The sequence below is a fragment of the Periplaneta americana genome, chromosome 16, assembly GCF_040183065.1.
Source record: "Periplaneta americana isolate PAMFEO1 chromosome 16, P.americana_PAMFEO1_priV1, whole genome shotgun sequence".
NCBI classification, from domain to species: Eukaryota; Metazoa; Arthropoda; class Insecta; order Blattodea; family Blattidae; genus Periplaneta; species Periplaneta americana.
This window is the reverse complement of record NC_091132.1, coordinates 52,280,150-52,298,436: the sequence shown is the minus strand read 5'-3', so window position 1 is coordinate 52,298,436 and position 18,287 is coordinate 52,280,150. Positions and strand designations below refer to the sequence as shown.

Below are 18,287 nucleotides of genomic sequence, written 5' to 3'. Positions count from 1 at the left end.
TACACAAAGACTCTGCTGGTTGCATAAACAACAGGCGATGTTATCTATCAATGTTATTTAAAAATGAACATAACAAACAGGTTCCATAACACACGGCTTTATGGTCTAGTGATCAGCATTCGTGAGCAGAAATCATGAGATCCCGGGTTCAATTCTCTTACTGACGTGGAAATCATGTCCTTATTAGTGAAAATTATATTAAAATTATGTGATTATCTAAAAGTAACAAAAGATTTTAAAGTCCTCTTAGTCAAGAAGTAAGTTTATGGAAAAGTAATAATACAGTTTTATTCATAAAAGAATGGGATTTATTCAGGTATAGGCCTAACTTAATTCTGTGGTTCCAAGGCAATTGGTGATAGGCTATAGGCTATATACCAATTTTTTTTGCCAAAATAAGATTTAGCGATATGTTGTGATATTTTTGGCAAAAGATGACATGCATTTATCTATTATTTTTTTCTATAATCCGTTGTTATGAAACATGATTCCTATGATTGTATGCGATCGATCAAAGTTTAAATGCTCGCGTCTGGAAAACTGCAACAAATGACATCACATTTTGCCTTGGGGCCACAGAATTTCTGACAATATGCCACACTGTTGAATGGTTCTGCTGTTTCCTTGCTACTTGATTCGTAAGATGCATGTTCTATATAATGAATTTGTCTAATTCCCTGGACTTTTTGTAAAACCAAAGTAATATTCACACTATTTTCTATGTATGGACTTTGGTCTACTACAACGTTTTTCATCTGCTGCCAGTCCTTTCAATTTTTTTACAAGTTTCTACAATGACGAAAAATTGCAGAGTCCAGTCCTCAATCCAGTTAGCGTTCTGAATATTCTCAGTGTACTGGAACAGTCTCTATTGCATTGTTAGTAACATTGAATAAAGCTAATTCTCATTTAGACAAGCAAAACTACCATTTTCTGGTATGAATAAAAACATTAACTCACTCAAGAACAGTTTCATCATACCGACCGAGGTGGCTCAGATGGTAACGTTTGAGACTCGCATTCGGGAGGTCCCTGGTTCAAACCCCGTGACCGGGCAATCTGATTGAGGTGTTAAATTATTTATGTCATTCATAAAAGCAAATGTCGGATAGGAAATTTACAGACCATGGTTCATCACGCCTTAATCACTAATATCATAAAATATTAAAGCAAAATCTAAATCAGTTGCATGAACATAAGTCATCCATAACACACGATAATGAAAGAGGAACTTAACAATAGTCAAGGGAAGTCTTTGTGACAATAAACCCCATTTTTTATGAACAACAATTGCATTATTATTTTTACATGAGTTTAATTCTTAATAAAGTTACAGGACTATCAAATCTTTCGTTACTTTTGAATAACCCTATATATCCCCTATATCTCTAGTAATCTAATATATTATTAACGCGTTTTTATTTCTTATTAGAACACAAAAAATTAAGTTCATCATATTTTTTTTAATCTCCTGGCTGGTAACTTGAATTGGCGAAATTTCGTTGCGATTTTATTTAATTAATTTTACAGTTTTATGTTTACGGTGTTGCTGCGATATTGTTTGTAACCGACAATCGACCGATGTCTGTCTGCAGGCACTTTTAGGTTAAAAATAATCTATTGGAATTGTATATGTTTCAATTTAAAAACACAGTTTCTATTGCCGACTTTCACACCACAAGAAAATGTATTGTATCTTTAAAATAGCTTGCAGTAGTAAGTCTTTCCCTTTCACCGATAAATGTATTGGGGTGAATGTCTTCGACAGATTAGATTTGTGTTCATTTCCTGCAAACAAACTTCGGGGCTGTACTATAACCACGACCGTTAGATCTTATAGTCGTAACTTTGAACTATTCAATATCACACTACTGTGATAAACGACAACTTCAATGGGTTGAGTATTGATACATAAACTATTTGCAACTGCGAGATACGAAAAACAATCAACCATGTAAACACGCTAGTCAATAATCAATGATTGGTTTTAGGCTCAAAATAATAATAATAATAATAATAATAATAATAATAATAATAATAATAATAATAATAATAATAATAATAATAATAATAATAATAATTGTAAATCTAAATTTAAAGAACGCTATTGTAAATAAAAGCCACATTTTCAGACAGGGATCAAATCAAAAGAGGGATTATTGTAGACACAAAGTCAACCGTACCTATTATTATTTGCCTCGTCCACTCTACTACACAAATATTGCCCACTCAAATTAACTGTAGCTTGGTTCTCTAGTGCTCTCTCATCTCTCTCTACAGCTATATATTTATTTTGTACAAGAACCTTTGGAAAGGAATGTGAAATTATACTTAAATGAGTGTTTTGAATACATGTTTCTAACAAAACCATTTCAGTCCGTAATTTCGGAACAACTCGAATTAAGTACATGATTTTCATTGAAAATATATGGCTCGAATAAAAAAAAAAATTTTTTAATTTTGCGCACTAGTGTCACCAAATTTTGTGTATAATTCTAAAAATGTTATTGTTTTCAAATCTTTAAATAAATCACAAGTTTAGGCGCTTTTAGTTCTTCGACTCTCCTGAAAAGTTTTGATTTGTGGACATAACGCGTTTTGATTCTCCACTCCTCATTTTGTACCTGGTTATTCTAATTGAAGGGTTCAGAACCATAGTGGGCCAAGCGCCATTTACTAAAACCGTAGAAAACAAGGGTTAAAATGAAGTTATCTGTAGTAATGTCACGAGAGGTCTGAGATCATCATCATCATCTTCACTTCATGGTTTAGGCTTAGTGCCTGTTCCGTCTTCACATTTTATTCAGTTCCACCTCTTCCTAGGACGTCCTACATCTCTTTTGCCTTTAGGTTGGTATTGTTGTATCAGTGCTGGAATTCTTTCATTATCCATTCGAGACAGGTGTTCTTTCCACTTTCCTTTATAATCTTCAACTTTATCGTTTATGTTGTATATATTTAATTCTTTACGGATATCCTCATTTCTTATCAGATCCCTTCTTGTACATCCCTTTACTCTGGGAAGAAACCTCATCTCTGCAGCCTGTAATTTACTTTTATCTCGTTCTTTAATTATCCATGATTCGCTTCCATATGTCAACACAGGTACTGCCATAGTTTTATAGAACTTTAGTTTTGTTTCTTTTCTAGTTTTATTTTTTAGTGTTCTATTTATTGTTCCGCATATCCACTGAAATTTGCTTATTTTGTTGTTAATATCTCTATCTACATCATAAGTTATGTTACAACCTAAATAATCAAAATGAGATACTTGTTCTATGGGCTTATTATCAACTATTATTTTTGTACGAATTGGAAATTTACCACTGTGGGCCATTACTTTAGTTTTATGAGTTGATATGCTCAAATTATAGTCTTCTTTTCCTAGTAGGTGTAGTTTGTGAATGGCATATTGCAATTTTTCTTCACTGTCTTGTATTAATGTTACATCATCGGCAAACATTAGAATATTTAAAAATGTATCTTTACTAATCTTTATACCTGGATTCACCTCCATTTTCCATTTTTTAATTAAGTCATCTAGATATATGTTGAAGAGACTAGGTGATAGGCTACAACCTTGTCTGAGTCCTTGATTTATTCTTATTTCTTCTGTTTTCGATGTTCCTGTGTTTATTATTATCTTTGTATCTGTGTAGAGGCATTTTATTATTTCTATCAAATGTGGAGGGTAACCTTTATTATACATTATTTTCCATAATATGGATCGTTCTACACAATCAAAAGCTTTATCGAAGTCAACGAAAGCTATGTGCGTTTCTAGATTGACTTCTCGTCGTTTCTCTAAAATTCTCTTTATACTAAAAATATTGTCACTGCATGAGCGCCCTTTTCTAAAACCCATCTGCTCTTCTTCTAGATTCACTTCAGATATCATTTTTAGGCGATTATTAATTATTTTAGTATATATTTTATAAGTAGTATTTAAAAGGCTTATTCCTCTGTAGTTTTTACAATTATTTCTTTCTCCTTTTTTAAAAAATGAAATTACTTCTGCTACTTTCCAAGTCTTGGGAATTGTGTAACTTCTCCAGCATTCATTTAGTAAAAGTAGTAGTCTCAAATGTAGGATTAAACCTCCATATTTCAATAATTCAGTGTTTATGCCATCGGGTCCACAAGCCTTTCTATTTTTCATATTGCCTAGTGCTGTTTTCAGTTCTTCTAATGTAATTGGATCGACCGAAGTATCATAGCTAGGTGTATTTTCTTCTATTTCCATTCCTGATTTTTCGTTGCACCACAATGATCTATAATGTCGCTTCCACTGCTCTTTGTCTATTACATTTATATTTGCTGTATCTCTTTCTGATTGATTGAGATGCTTCATAATTTTATAAGACATAGTTTGTCGACCATGTACATCGTTTTCAACCTGTGTTATAAATTGATCCCAAGATTCTTTATGTGCATTTGTTATTAATTTTTTGGCATGGTTTCGTTTTTGCTTGTACTGTTCTTTAGATTCTTCAGTTTGCATTTGTAGAAATTTTATGTATGCTTTTCTTTTTTCATTCACTGCTTGTTCTATGGTTTCATTCCAAATTCTTACACCTGCCTTTTTCCTTATTTTCTTCTTCTTCCCAATTGCCTCATAGGCTGCTTTTTCTATACACATTTTTATATTTTCCCATTCTTCTTCTATGTTATTGCTTGTAATGGTTTGTATTAAATGTTCTTGTATTCTTCTCTGATAAAGGTTTCTAATAGACTCTTGTTGTAGTAAATATACTTTGTATACATCTTGTGATGATTTTTGTACCTTCTGTTTAAATTTTTTCCACCTTGCCATCAATATAATGGTTCCGATGACTAAATAATGATCAGAATAGATATCACTTCCCCTATGGACTTGTACATCTTGAACTTGATTTTTTATTTTCTCGTTTGCTATAATGTAGTCTATGAGTGATTTATTTCCCCTTTCGCAACGTGTATATTTATGTATTTCTTTTTTCTTGAAGAATGTGTTCATTATTTTCAACTTATTGTATGTTGAAAACTGCCTCAATTCTTCACCATTGTAATTTATGTGTTGCTCTCCATATGTTCCAACTACTCCTGGTATTGGTAAATTACCTACTCTTGCATTTATATCGCCACATATTAAAATATTATCTGATTTATTGATTTTGTTGAGCACCTCTTGCAGTTCGTCATAAAAAATTTTTGTATCATCCTTTCTTCCCTCTTGGGGGGCGTAAACCCCAACAATTGTTAAATATCCTCTATCAATTTTAAATTTGCATGTTATTATTCTCTCGTTTATAAAACAGTAACTTATAATTTTATTTTTCCATTTGTTATTCACTAAGATAGCTACGCCACATTGGGCATGTACGCACTGAGGAACGCCACTGTAAATCATCGTATAGTCTTTTAATTCTTTAGTGCCTTTTAATTTCTTTTTAGTTTCTGTAATTATTGCTATTTCTATATGTTTTCTTTTCAATTCATTATTAAGTTCTTCTTCCTTATTACTGAGGCCTCTGACATTCCAGGTACCAATTTTAAATCTATCCTTTATCCCAAATCGTTTATCCTTAACATGCCTTTGTCGTTGTCTAGTATATCCATCCGGCTGATTAATGTGAAGATTACGAGTAATTTGAATTCCCCAAGTAGAGCTACCAACACTACGTTGAGTATTCTGGTGGAGGGGCTGCCTCCTTAGAACCTCCAGAAATGTTCGCATGTGTTTTAACCCCACATGCAGGGCTGCCTCTTTTATCGAGGTCTTTCTCCATGTTACCCCGGAGAGGGCCTCCACATTTGCCCCCTGTAGGATGGGTGCTCCATCCGCTCCCCAGACCAAGATGGTCGACAATGTCTTCCACGCCGCCCTGGAGACCGTTGAAGTCTTCGCACGTATCCCTGAGCAGGGGGACTCAATATACCCTGAGACACTGGGTCCTCGACAGAACTTAGCCACCAAAAGGTGCCCACCCCCGCGCCGTGGACGCGTCTGTCGAGAACTGTCCAAGTATGTACAGTTATGACAAAATGCCTGCCCTGTACATCATGGACCGGGTTAGTAGCCTTGTATGGTACCAAGGCTAGAGGCAGGTCTGAGATCTGCCGATAAATCCACGAGCGAAGCGAGTGGATTTATCTGGGATATCTCAGACCTCGAGTGACATTTATTAGGACTATTTCGTGAATAAAATAAAAATTTAAATAATATATCCCTAAAATTCGATCACAAAATGTTAATAATTGTATATTAACGAATACTTAACCTATTCAGACATTGTGAAGTTGAAATACTCGTAGATGAATATCGATTATTGCAATAAAGAAATTCGATGTTATTATTCAGTAATGCCAATTACGAAAAGCGAAATACAAGTTTAACAATGTTAAATACATGTACTGCACTTTTCTCTTATTATTATAACAAATACATTTTCATTATCCGCTGAAATCATAATTTAATTTAACAGTAACAGTGGGGACAGCTATATGAAGGGTACACGGGAATAACGAACAAGGTCCATCAAAAATCGAAATTGAGTTAATAGTGCCATCTGATAGTAGAAGGGGAGTACTTTCATGTGGCTGCATTGGTTTTATGTAAGAACGAAAATTGTCCTCAGTATTCTGCGTTAAAGTTTCTGTATACTTTGGAAGAATGAACAATGTCACATCCATCCCAAGAAAGAGCGAACAATGTCCATTTTAAACACAGAAACTAATGCAGACAGCTGTTACAAACTTGATCTTAGAGTCATAGCACATTGCTGGTTAGTTTGTTTTTACATATATCAATACGATCTGTATTATACAATAATAATATTATTAAATGACTGTATGATGTTTACCTGTTATTCCATGTGACAATAAATTATATTAATTTTCACTAGAACTACTTGTGAGCATAATACAAACAGCTGTACTATTCCAGTGTTCAGATGTCTGTGGTAGGGTATTGATTATTTCCTTAATTATACTTTTATGGTATATATTGTAGTGTTTGTGGTTAGTGCAATTTATTTTTATAATGTCTGACGTTAAAGAAAATGAATTATCCGGACCCATTCCATGTTCTTTAAGTTCAAGAAAGAGAAAAGTTACAGGACGTGTTACAGATGCATTAAAATTCGTACTATGAGTCATATTATGGGAGAAGACTGTAAATGTTCTCGTTTTCCGTGTTTTCAGAAAATAAGCCAAAGTGAAAGAAGCGGTCTTATTAAACATTTCAATGAATTAGCATCATATGACACTCAAAATGCACACCTTTTAGGACTAATTTCGGTACTTCCTGTGCAAAGAAGAAGATCCAGAAAAACACAAGCCGAAGCTGATTTTCATAATTTTTTTTTACAGATATAAAATGCGAATAAACAAAGATGGGCAAAATATTGATGTTCCCGTTTGCTATAAAGCATGTATTGCTCTACATGGAATAACAGGCAGACGTTTAGTCACTTTGAAAACGTGATTGGCTACTACTGGAAAAGCCCATAGAGAAACAAGAGTTAAACATGGAAACAGGCCTCACCAAATGAAAGGAGAGATTTTAACTAAAATTTGTCAGCACATTCAATCACTTAGAGGTCAGAAAGTCCACTAATCTCGTCACGATAGCCGAAGGTTGTATCTTCCAGAGGACTTGGATATTTCTAAGCTGCTTAAGTTACACTTAGAAAAATTTCCTGCGAACCCTGTGTCTTACGAGCAATACAGAGTAATTTTTGTCACTAAATACAACATTAGCTAACATTTCACACATTAAATCAGAAATTTCCAATGAAAAAGATGCAAGTAAATTAGATAATTTTGAGAAGGAGAAACAAAATTTGATTTGGAAGAATGAATTGCACAAGAGAAAAGGACAGAAGTTGTATGAAGTAAAACGGGCTCCACGTCTAAAATCCAGGAAGTCAGAGTATAAAGAGGCTATCTGCATGGATTTCCAAAAGAATTACCAGTTCCAAAGTTTTCAACTATTGAGGGCTATTATCGTCGATAACTGCCCTTTCATTCTTGTAACATACATACGCTGTCAACAGGAAGATTTGTTTTTTACATGTATGACCAAAATATTTAAAGTAAAGGCTCTGATGAAGTTTGCTCTAAGTTATGGCACCACTGTATGAATATTGTACCAAGCTGCGTTGGTGAACTCCGTATCTTCTACGATTCTTGTTCCGGACAAAATAGGAACTTTACGGTATTTAGATTTTGTCATTATGTAGTACATACTAAGAAGAGGTTTGATGCTCAGTGGATCACATTTCCCACTCGAGGCCACTCGTACTTGGAATGTGACAAAAACATGGGACATGTCAATCAGAGAGCAAGGTGTGAAGTACCCGATGACTGGAAGCAAGAGATTGCGAATTCTAGGAGGAAACCAAACCATTCATCATTGTAAACTGTAAACAGCTACAAGGCAAAGTACAAGGAATTACAAATTTTGAAAAATGTTTGTTCCTCAACTGCTAGAAAATATTTCAGTCTTCTTCCCACCAATGACGAGTCATAAGAAGTCATTGGCAGTGATTGAGACGATTTTATAGTTCAATATATTCATTCACAATGGAAAATTCAGTGCAATTAGATTAGTGTGTAGATTTGTTTTTCAATAATCGTTTGGAACAATGAACACTCAAAGATAAAAATATTTATAATGGGTCAACAATATTTATAACCTTTAAAAAGAATACCCTACACGAAAGTAAACATGTGCTACATTGTTTGAAAATATTATGCCTGATTCTATTCCCAAGAAATATTCAATTAAATTGTGACATTGTTCGTTCTTCCCGTTTATAAAATGTAGCAAAGTAAACTTTTTGCAGTTTTGCATTGTTGTAATTCATAAAATCAAAACAATATTTTGTCACATATTTGCTTTATAATGGTACATTCTTGTGTGATAAAAAATAACAATAAGTTAACAATAAACTATACGTTTCAAGTCCTCAAACTTTAAAATTCATTTATCTCAAAATTATTCTGAATGGACCTTGTTCGTTATTCCCGTGTACCCTTCATATACCAATGCTTATGTATTCACAGCGAGACATGTTGCTACACAGTGAAGCCATCTCTGTATAGATAGGCCTAATTAAAACACGAATTTTATTACGCCATACGAAAGGCAGTTTGATCAAAGACATTATTACTATGTAAGGTGTTTGAGTTTGATATGAGATGATGTTACATAAATTTGAACTTCTATTGATTGTTTAATTTCAATACAAATGTTATAGGCTACAATTTTATAGGTTACGTTAGGCCTACCTGTGGAAGCAGGACCAATGTCAGCTGTGCCTTGTTTCGACCGTTACTTAAATGAGTGCTACACGAAAGCATTTTTTATAGCTCGACAAACGCATTCTCGCTGTAGTATGTAACGGAACTAAAGCTGCATCTACACAGTTCAATATTCCAATCGCGTATGCGTGCAATCTGGGAAGAATATTGAAAGAATCAAGTTTAAAAGGTACGTTCAATTAAGATGCATAAAGATTTTGTGTCTACATGGTGCGCCGTTTTGAACGTGGTCTTCACTGCGTAAATATATTAATTAATATTAAATATCAATCTTGCATTCATTGCTTTAAAGTTGAAAGAAAAGTTTAACCGTGTAGTTGCATCTTAATGTATTCATGTTCATCAATTTACGGGGAAACAGTTGGCGACAACGACTAAACAAAAGAACGACCATGCGATAAATTGGTAGCGATAAATCTAGCTGCAGAAATTATCGCAAAGTCTGACTGTGATTGGTTGGAATTCAAAATTTCATTACATTTCATTGGTCGAAAATGGAATGACGTCATATAAACTAAATAGTCGCCATAATTCAAGAGAAACATATAGCAAGTGATATAAAGTATACACATTCAAACTAAATGATATGTCAATCTTCATTAAACTATGGTATTCACTTAACTTTAATCCTTGCTTTCTCCATTTTTAATAAATGGCGCTTGGCCCACTACGGCTCTGAACCCTTCAATTTGTACTCTATAAACATGGAGGGCCGTATTCATAGACATTCTTAGCGCGGGCTTTCAGTGGATGATCAGCGAACTGACGTTTTTCGTATTCATAAATCAGTGTCAGCAATATGATATGATATGAATCCTGTTTAGCACGCTCGTAGCCCGGGCTGGCGAAATGTCTATGAATAACACCCTTACTGTTTTCTACTGTGTGCCGATTGCTGTAATGTACTATAGTTTTTGGGTACCGGGTACCTGCTTTATTTATGTAAGTTCTAAGGAATGACTTCTTAACACTACGGTATGGATTACACAAAACCGTTCGATATATTTTGAGTGATAGTCCAAAATTAGATCAAGATTACATTAGCTTTCAAAAATACGATGTGCCCCCGTTTAATTTTTGTGTAAAACTGCTAGTTATTGGATGAGCTTTTACTCTAACTTTTATATGTCTTGTTCCACTCTACCATGTCTTCTTGTATTCCCTGGAAGGTATTTTCTGAACACTCTGTATAAATAGGATTCTTGCGGCTATTTCACAAATTACGAGACGTGGGCCATGTGGTCAGTAAAGAACAAGATCCTTGCTTTACTCAGTGCGTGAAAATCCCAAAGTAGAGAACACAGTTTTATTCCCATTAGGAGGAAGACCAATCTCTCATTTCTTCTCCGCGAATAGTCGAACCCGAACCGCTTGTTCTGTAGCCTCACGTGTCATCAGTGAACCTCAGTTGCAGCCGTAATTGAATCCTACACGGTGTTCCATTAATCTCTTTCGCGAAGCTGAGCTCTGTCGAACACAACTTAAAGCACTGACGTGCAATTATCAAAGGAGTGGAAAGTGAAACAGAGTGTGCAACGTCAAGTTTATCCGCCTCTACCTTATTATCTTTGCGTTCAATCAAGGAATTATTTGTTTTATCCAGTCATTCGTTTTCATTTCTAGTGTTTTAATTAATTAATAACAAACTTATATTCACTGTTGAACTATTAAGTTATTTAAATTAAATAAATAACGACTTCACTTTGTCAACATTTTAAATGATTGTATTATTTTGCCTAATCGACTAGTTTCGATGTTTTTCCATCATCTTCTGAATCTTAGTCATGGAAATAACATCGACACGTCATCGGCGTAGCTCAGTCGGCTAAGGCGCTTGCCTGTCGATCCGGAGTTGCGCGCAGGCGTGGGTTCGATTCCCGCTTGGGCTCATTACCTGGTTTGGTTTTTTTTTTCCGAAATTTTCCCTCAGCCGTAAGGCAAATGTCAGGTAATATATAGACGAATCATTGGCCTCATCTCGCCAAATACCATCTCACTATCACCAATCCCATTGACGCTAAATAACTTAGTAGTTGATACAGCGTCGTTAAACTTAGTAAAAAACATCGAAATTAGTCAGTCAGGTAAAGTAACATCATAATTTAAAATGCTAATATTGAAGTCGTTATTTATTTAATTTAAATAACTCAATAGTTCGTCAGTGATTATACAAGGTGTAGATCTAAACGTTATAAACTGCCAAAATTATACAGACTGTAGACTACATCTCGGTCTACTAAACATGTGTAGTGAAATTTTGTTTTTCTTCTATTTTTGTCTTTAATTCCTAAAATGTAATGTTTTAAGGATTGATAGTATAATAGTCTAATATTTACTGTTCGAGTAAATGTGAACGTCATTACCAATTACCTTTCGTCCGACACACGCTAACACCACCACAATAGACAGCAGAGTACCCTGATTTGTAAACAAGAATATAACTACAGTTCCAATGTACGGGGCGGACTGAAAAAATAATGACTGCCTACTATCATTTCCAAAAACATGAAACTCTAAGATATAATTTCTATAGGAAAACCACAAATGTTAGAGAAAAATTTTATGAGATTTTTTCGTCCAGTAATTTATATTTTATCGCCAGTTTTTTTTTGACAGTTTATATCGTTTACACCCTGTATAAGTGTTAAAAGAGTGTAATCAAGTATGAAGTAAAAATCTTTATCTTCTAGTTTAGTTGTTCATATTTAAACTGCGCCTTTAAATCCGAATTAATTGCATACTTAATTTTATCATTTCTCCTGTCGCAAGCGGTAGAAAAAAAATAATAATTGTCAACAATTACTGGAGGACCATTTCTTCGTATTATAACATTGACATTGTCGCAGTGATAGCCAAGCAGTGATTTATAATAAAATATTTTATTGACATGATACATGAGCACGTGATAAAGTACAGAATATTTGTGTGTATTAATTTACACTGTTCTATTTACGCGAGAGTCGGTTATTACTGAAATTCATTAGTGGAGTTTGCATATAAAACGTATTTGCTCGTAATTACGACAATAAAATAGTCGTTCACACGTAATAAATAGTCAATTAGTAGTAAGGAATAGCCTTACATTTCAATAAGCTATTACAGTATGACGCCCCACACAGGCTTGCCAACCCCTGCATACTACATTAGATTATAATATAAGGAGGTTGTGCAATGACTTGATGTGGAATGCTGCCAAATTGCAGTACGTATGGATTTTACAGAAATCAATAGATTTGCTGTACAAAACCAAGAAAATAGTTTATATATTCAGTTAAATATGCAAAATAAAAATGATAGAATTACTTAAAAACCCAATAGATTTGCTGTACAAAACCAAGAAAATAGTTTATATATTCATTTAAATATGCAAAATAAAAATGATAGAATTACTTAAAAACCCAGTATAGGCTGGATAGTATAAAAAACACGTGAAATCAACTTGAGTTCAATTGAATACGGGAGTATATTCACTACAATCAGCATAGATGTACAAACGTTTCATAGATCTACTAATTCAATAAACATATAGGCCTATAATTCCATGTTTTCCCAGTTTACTTCACAGTGTAATAGCTGCATAAAAGTCGGTAACAAAAGCATATGAAATACAGATGAAAAAATTACGTGTCGAGTTGTTGAAGACTAATGTAAGTAACTTTAGATAGACCTATAAAAATATACAGAGCTAACCGTAACTAATATCAGGGTGTTATTTTTTTTTTTTACATATTTCAAACAAAAAAGTTGAACACAGTTTTGCTCCTTTTTGCTTCCTTTTCGAGATAAAAATTGTTTTATATTAAACACTTTGTAGCGTGTTTTGGGAAAGCCATTGATTTAATTTCCAATTTTCCCAGTCAATTTAAGAGAGCAGTGTATTATGGTAGTAAATAAATGAAACAATTTTAGTTTTGTCCTTTAAATGTCCAAAAAGTTGATCCGAAAAAATGTAACATTTTAAAATTCATTTTCAGAACGAAAAGGTGCATTTGTTCAGATCAAATTTCTGCACATTTAGAACACAAAACTAAAATTATTTTAATAATTTATTATCATAATACATTGCTCTCTTAAAATGACCGAACATATTATTGGAAATTAATTCAATAGCATTTCTCAAAATGCTCTATCAAATATTGCATATAAAATAATTTTTTTCTCGAAAAGGAAGCAGAAACGAGCTAAATTGTATTAAACTTTTTTGTATGAAATATCTCAAAGAATAACCCCTTGAAATTAATGACATTACTTACGATTCACTCGGTATATTGAAATAATTTTAATATTCTACATTAAAAAGTCTGAATAAATTTTGCCGTAAATGTTTCGCAATTATCGATAATTTACAAGTCAAATATTTTCATTAATTTTGTTGTTTAAAACGAAAGACATTTCAGTGGTCTAGATTTGTAAAGACCAAAAATAGCTGACTTAACCATTGGGTAATAGTGTAAGTAAACAGTTTTTGTGTGTGAAATTTAAAACAAATAGTTATTTAATACTAGTATGCAACAATGTGTCCAAGGAATTTCAAAATATGATGACCTGTTCTGAAAACATGTGGTTTTCGAATTTTTAAATTTACAGTTTAGAAAACAGCTTGTTAGACTTTGTGATCTGAAAACATCTTATGCGACAGCCATAGGGGAAATCTTTATGATATGCAATGAAAAATGCAACAGAAATCCGTCATGGAAAGACAGGCGTTACGGATGGTACAGTAAACACATACCATGGAGACTAGAATTGCAGGGTTCAACACATGTGGTACTTACATTTCCGACCCCATTAACATTGACAAGGATACGAAGATATTAATACATTAGGCGAAAAATGTTCAAGATTTAACATAACCAATTTAAAAGTAAATGATTCAAAACGAAAAAAGATTACCTTGACAATTTTATTCAAAACTAAGCATACATGGCCGAATATGGAGATTATGTATGTCACACAGTGTTGAATTACGACGATTTAAATAAGTCTGACAGACAAGTGCTTACAACGAATGGAGGTACTACTATCGGTAGACGATTAGATAATTAGGATCGTAAGTATGTAGTATGTACAGTACTTCAGTTATCGTAAGCCTGTCTAGTTTACTGCAAAGTGTAAATGTTACGGAAACTTAATGTAGAACATTCTGTCGAAAAAATACGGAGTGTTGATTTTAAATGTTTTCACATACATTTTGCGAAGCAATCCGATTCTCGGGACATTTTTTTTTTCAAGAACATGATCTCTGTCACCTGTGAAATTGTCCATAACTATACTATATACACGCTGCTATTTACAGTATATTAAACAATATTACATAATCAAACGCTTTTCACCAACACAAAACAAAATTATGTAATTATTTCAAACACTTTTATTTTGGGGAAAGGTTTTATTTTACACGAAATCACTTTCAACAAATAATAATAAATTAAAATATTTGTAGTAGCCTATGTAAAAAATAACACATTACACAGACAACGTTTTGGATTGTTATTTACGGGCTATTCTTAAGGGGAGACTATTGGCTATTTTACTCCTTTAAAATGTATATTCTCATATCCCAAATGGATTTTGTTGAATTATGATTACAAACATGTTTATTTTTTTTTAATTAAGGCTGTAAGGGGGCGTGGCATTTAAAGAACTGTCAAAATATTTTTTCGTCAAAGAATTCTCTTACAAATTTCTGATTACAAATCTAGTAACTTTTTGTCCTAAAGATACTAGATGGATGTGGAGGAGGAGAATTATAATTTACACAAATATTCCGTACCGTACGTTTATTTTTCTTGATTCAACACCAACATTTTTATGTCAAATATTAATCAACTGTATGAAATTTTTACTGCAAGTATTTATTAGCTAGCTGCATATTTTTATGTATTTATTTTGTGAGAAATACTGCTAGTGTATTTTTATTAATTCTTTTTCATGAATTAGCCTATAGGAAGAATAACATTTTTAATTTTCACAAAATTTGTTGAAAGTGAATGAATGAGATATTTCATAAAATGAATACGTAGAATTGTTTCTCTATGTCTTGTGAATGTGACAAAAAATGAGTTTAAAAATTTGAGATCTTCTACTAAAAACTTCGGTTTGAAAATATTTTTTAAGAAGAATAGAAAAAAATCAATATTCAAAAACATTTGGGAGCTCAAATTTTGAATTTTTTAGGTCCTTTACATAGTAAACATGCTCTCAAAATTTGATTTGGGAGAAAATGATTACGAAAAAGTTGTCATTTTTTGTGGAGTGTCCCCTTAAAATGTAATCGTATTATTGCGGTTATTTCCAATTTCATTATATACATATGTAATGTTATGACAAATTGAATTTAATTGCGTAAGTTTTGGCGTAATTTACTAACACTGTTGCCAATAGTTCAACAATAAAAAGGCAAAATATATTTTTTCACTTACAAGCCTACCAATGAACAAGATACAGAGCGGCGGCGTGTCAACACAATGCAGCAGCGTTTGTGTAAAGCACTTGCGGTGAAGTATACTCGTATGTACCTCGCACAATGATGTGAGCAGCGTGAAGATCACAGGCACAAACACAAATCGCGACAACCCGTGTGAGCTTTGTGGATCAGCTGGCACCCAAGAGCCGTGCTATCTCGCCGCAGTTTCTCTATAGACTGTCGCTTCACAGTTGGCTAAATTGTGTAAAAATCCACGTATTTACGAGGACAGGGGAGGGAAATTCCTGTCAGGCGACGGTCCGCACAATACTGCACAGCGATGGAGGCATTGCAGGATGTCGAGCGAGTTCTCGCAATTACAGTTGTACGTTCCACCAGGCTGTTATCGTCCCCCCTCCCCCGTGTCGTCGTCCCCCTGTCCTCACCCACATGCGTATGGTTCCTGCATCCCAGTGCAACGGGGTCGGGGATCAGCCCCTCGGACGCTGCGGATGCTGAGTCGGTCCAAGTGATGAGGCGCCCTTACCAGACTTACCCCCAGTCGCGAGGGCGGGTCGAAGACTGCATTAGCACATGCACATTACATTGCAGAAATTGGACTCGAGAATGAGGAGGATTCTCTATCACCATACGCTGGTTCGTGGAGCAAGTTTTGTCTATTATATACGTAGAATCTTCAGCCGCCTGTCGTGTACAGTAGTGGCTTTCGAAATGGGCTACGTCAGCAGTCAAAACTACAATTTCAATAGATTACTCGCTTTCTTGTGAATGAGTCACAGGGGCGGCCCGTCCATAAGAGCTGGGGAGCTGCAGCACTCCCTGCTTTGACAGGAAAATGAAAATAATATTTATTTTAATTTGTAGAAGAATTGTTACAGCTTTTATTGGTAAATTGCTTTATATTTCATCTGGACGGGAATATGTACTATTATCTTATGCATAACCTTTTTGCGCGTCGACTGTATTGGAATTGACACTGCATTCAAAGTCGTCCTGGGATCTGCAGGGTGGGACAGCTCATAGAGAGTGTGTCTTGCATGGTCAGGGGGTAGAGAGGTGAAGGGAATCAGAGGGAAACTGCCGCTGTTTAAAACACATATTTCGCTGCAGTGGCTTGCAGAGCCAGGCCACAAGGGAAGATCCTTCCTCCCCTCCTACACCGCTATTGTAATGCTGCGTCAAATGGATTCTCTATTCCCTTGAAACTTAATGACAAAATTTTTATTTTCTCTTCACATACTTACTGTTGTAGAATCTTATCGAGTTAATATAACGAAATTAATATTCTCTTTTGCCTTATTATTACGTATATATATATATATATATATATATATATATATATATATATATATATATATGTATATATATCCAGCCTCCAGCAGAACCTAATATTTGCCTTAACTCAAAATGATCACACGAGTAGAATCCTTTTAATATAGCACGTAAAATACGAAAGAGACTTCTTTTCCACTTTTAGAACATTGCTTTGGTGTGAGGTCTTAGTACCGTAACTTAACCTGTGCAAATGTGCAAGCATGAGTGTGTGTGAATTACAGAATATTAAATTTATTTTTCTCAACTTTCCCTTGCGGAGATTGATGTAATGAAGTGAAATTAAATGGTCGTTCGTTTCCCGACTTAAATCTTACTCAAGCTTCATCCAGCCGAAATAGTGCATATACAGTATGTAAGGAAGTATAACAACGAAATTTACGCTAAGCATTTGTGGTTACGTGGATGTGAACAAAAAAAATTCTGTATTTTGTTTTCCTTGCCTCCTCTTCGGTGGTGATACTGCATAGACTAGGAGTGGTGTGACAGATTTAGGACATTTGCCCCTAAAAATTAAAAAGCACGAATCTTCGCTGTCTCCCCTGAAAAATGTTGTTTCATTGGCAATGTTAGGCAAAACTAACATTGCTGCGCAACTAAGTGAAGCGAACAGAACAAACATTCTCAAACATAATCAAGAAATGAGAAAAAATCGTGAAATTATTTTAAAAAAATATTGATTTTGTGGCCAATATGAACTTTCCCTTAGGGGACATGCTGAAAAAACGATTCGAAGAACCCTGGTGTATTTCGTGGGTTGCTACAGTTCGTTAGTTATCTAAACGGCTCGTTTAGATTACTCAAAAATCATTTGGAACATGCCACTGTTTAAAGGTAGTTCTAAAATAATTCAGAATGAACTGGTAGATTACATGTTGAGTGTCTGCCGATCTGAAATTCAGACTGAAATCGATGGTATTAGTTTTTTTTTAGCGATTATGGCAAATGATGTCACATATCTCCCAACTAAGTCAGGAAGTTTTGATTTTTCGATATGTAGTGCATTTATATTTGTCCTATACTTACTAGTAATGATATCAAGAAGTGAAATTTGTATGTACCAAAATCTACTGCAGCTCCCTCAATCCACAAGTTCACGAGCCGCCACTGGAATGAGAGTGTGGCATGCGGAGGAGGTTCATTTCGGGGACTTTGATTATTCCGTCGGGTTTTTTTTTTGCCACTACTGTACAAGTAAATGATATTGTAAGGCTTTATATAG

General features: G+C 34.2%; 1 protein-coding gene across 7 annotated transcripts in view; it reads right to left on the bottom strand.

Annotated features, from left to right (window-relative positions):
- LOC138716256 (uncharacterized) overlaps positions 1-18,287 on the bottom strand; it is a 395,104-nt gene that overhangs the window by 231,212 nt on the left and 145,605 nt on the right. For 3 of the 7 annotated variants that reach the window (XM_069849126.1, XM_069849127.1, XM_069849128.1), the window contains exon 1: positions 15,825-16,074. The exons of 2 other annotated variants lie outside the window; for them this stretch is intronic. The gene's annotated coding sequence lies outside the window, so the exon portion shown is untranslated. Of the gene's footprint in view, positions 1-15,728; positions 16,075-18,287 lie in introns of those variants that run through there. 2 more of the 7 variants (XM_069849131.1, XM_069849130.1) reach the window with 2 other exon arrangements.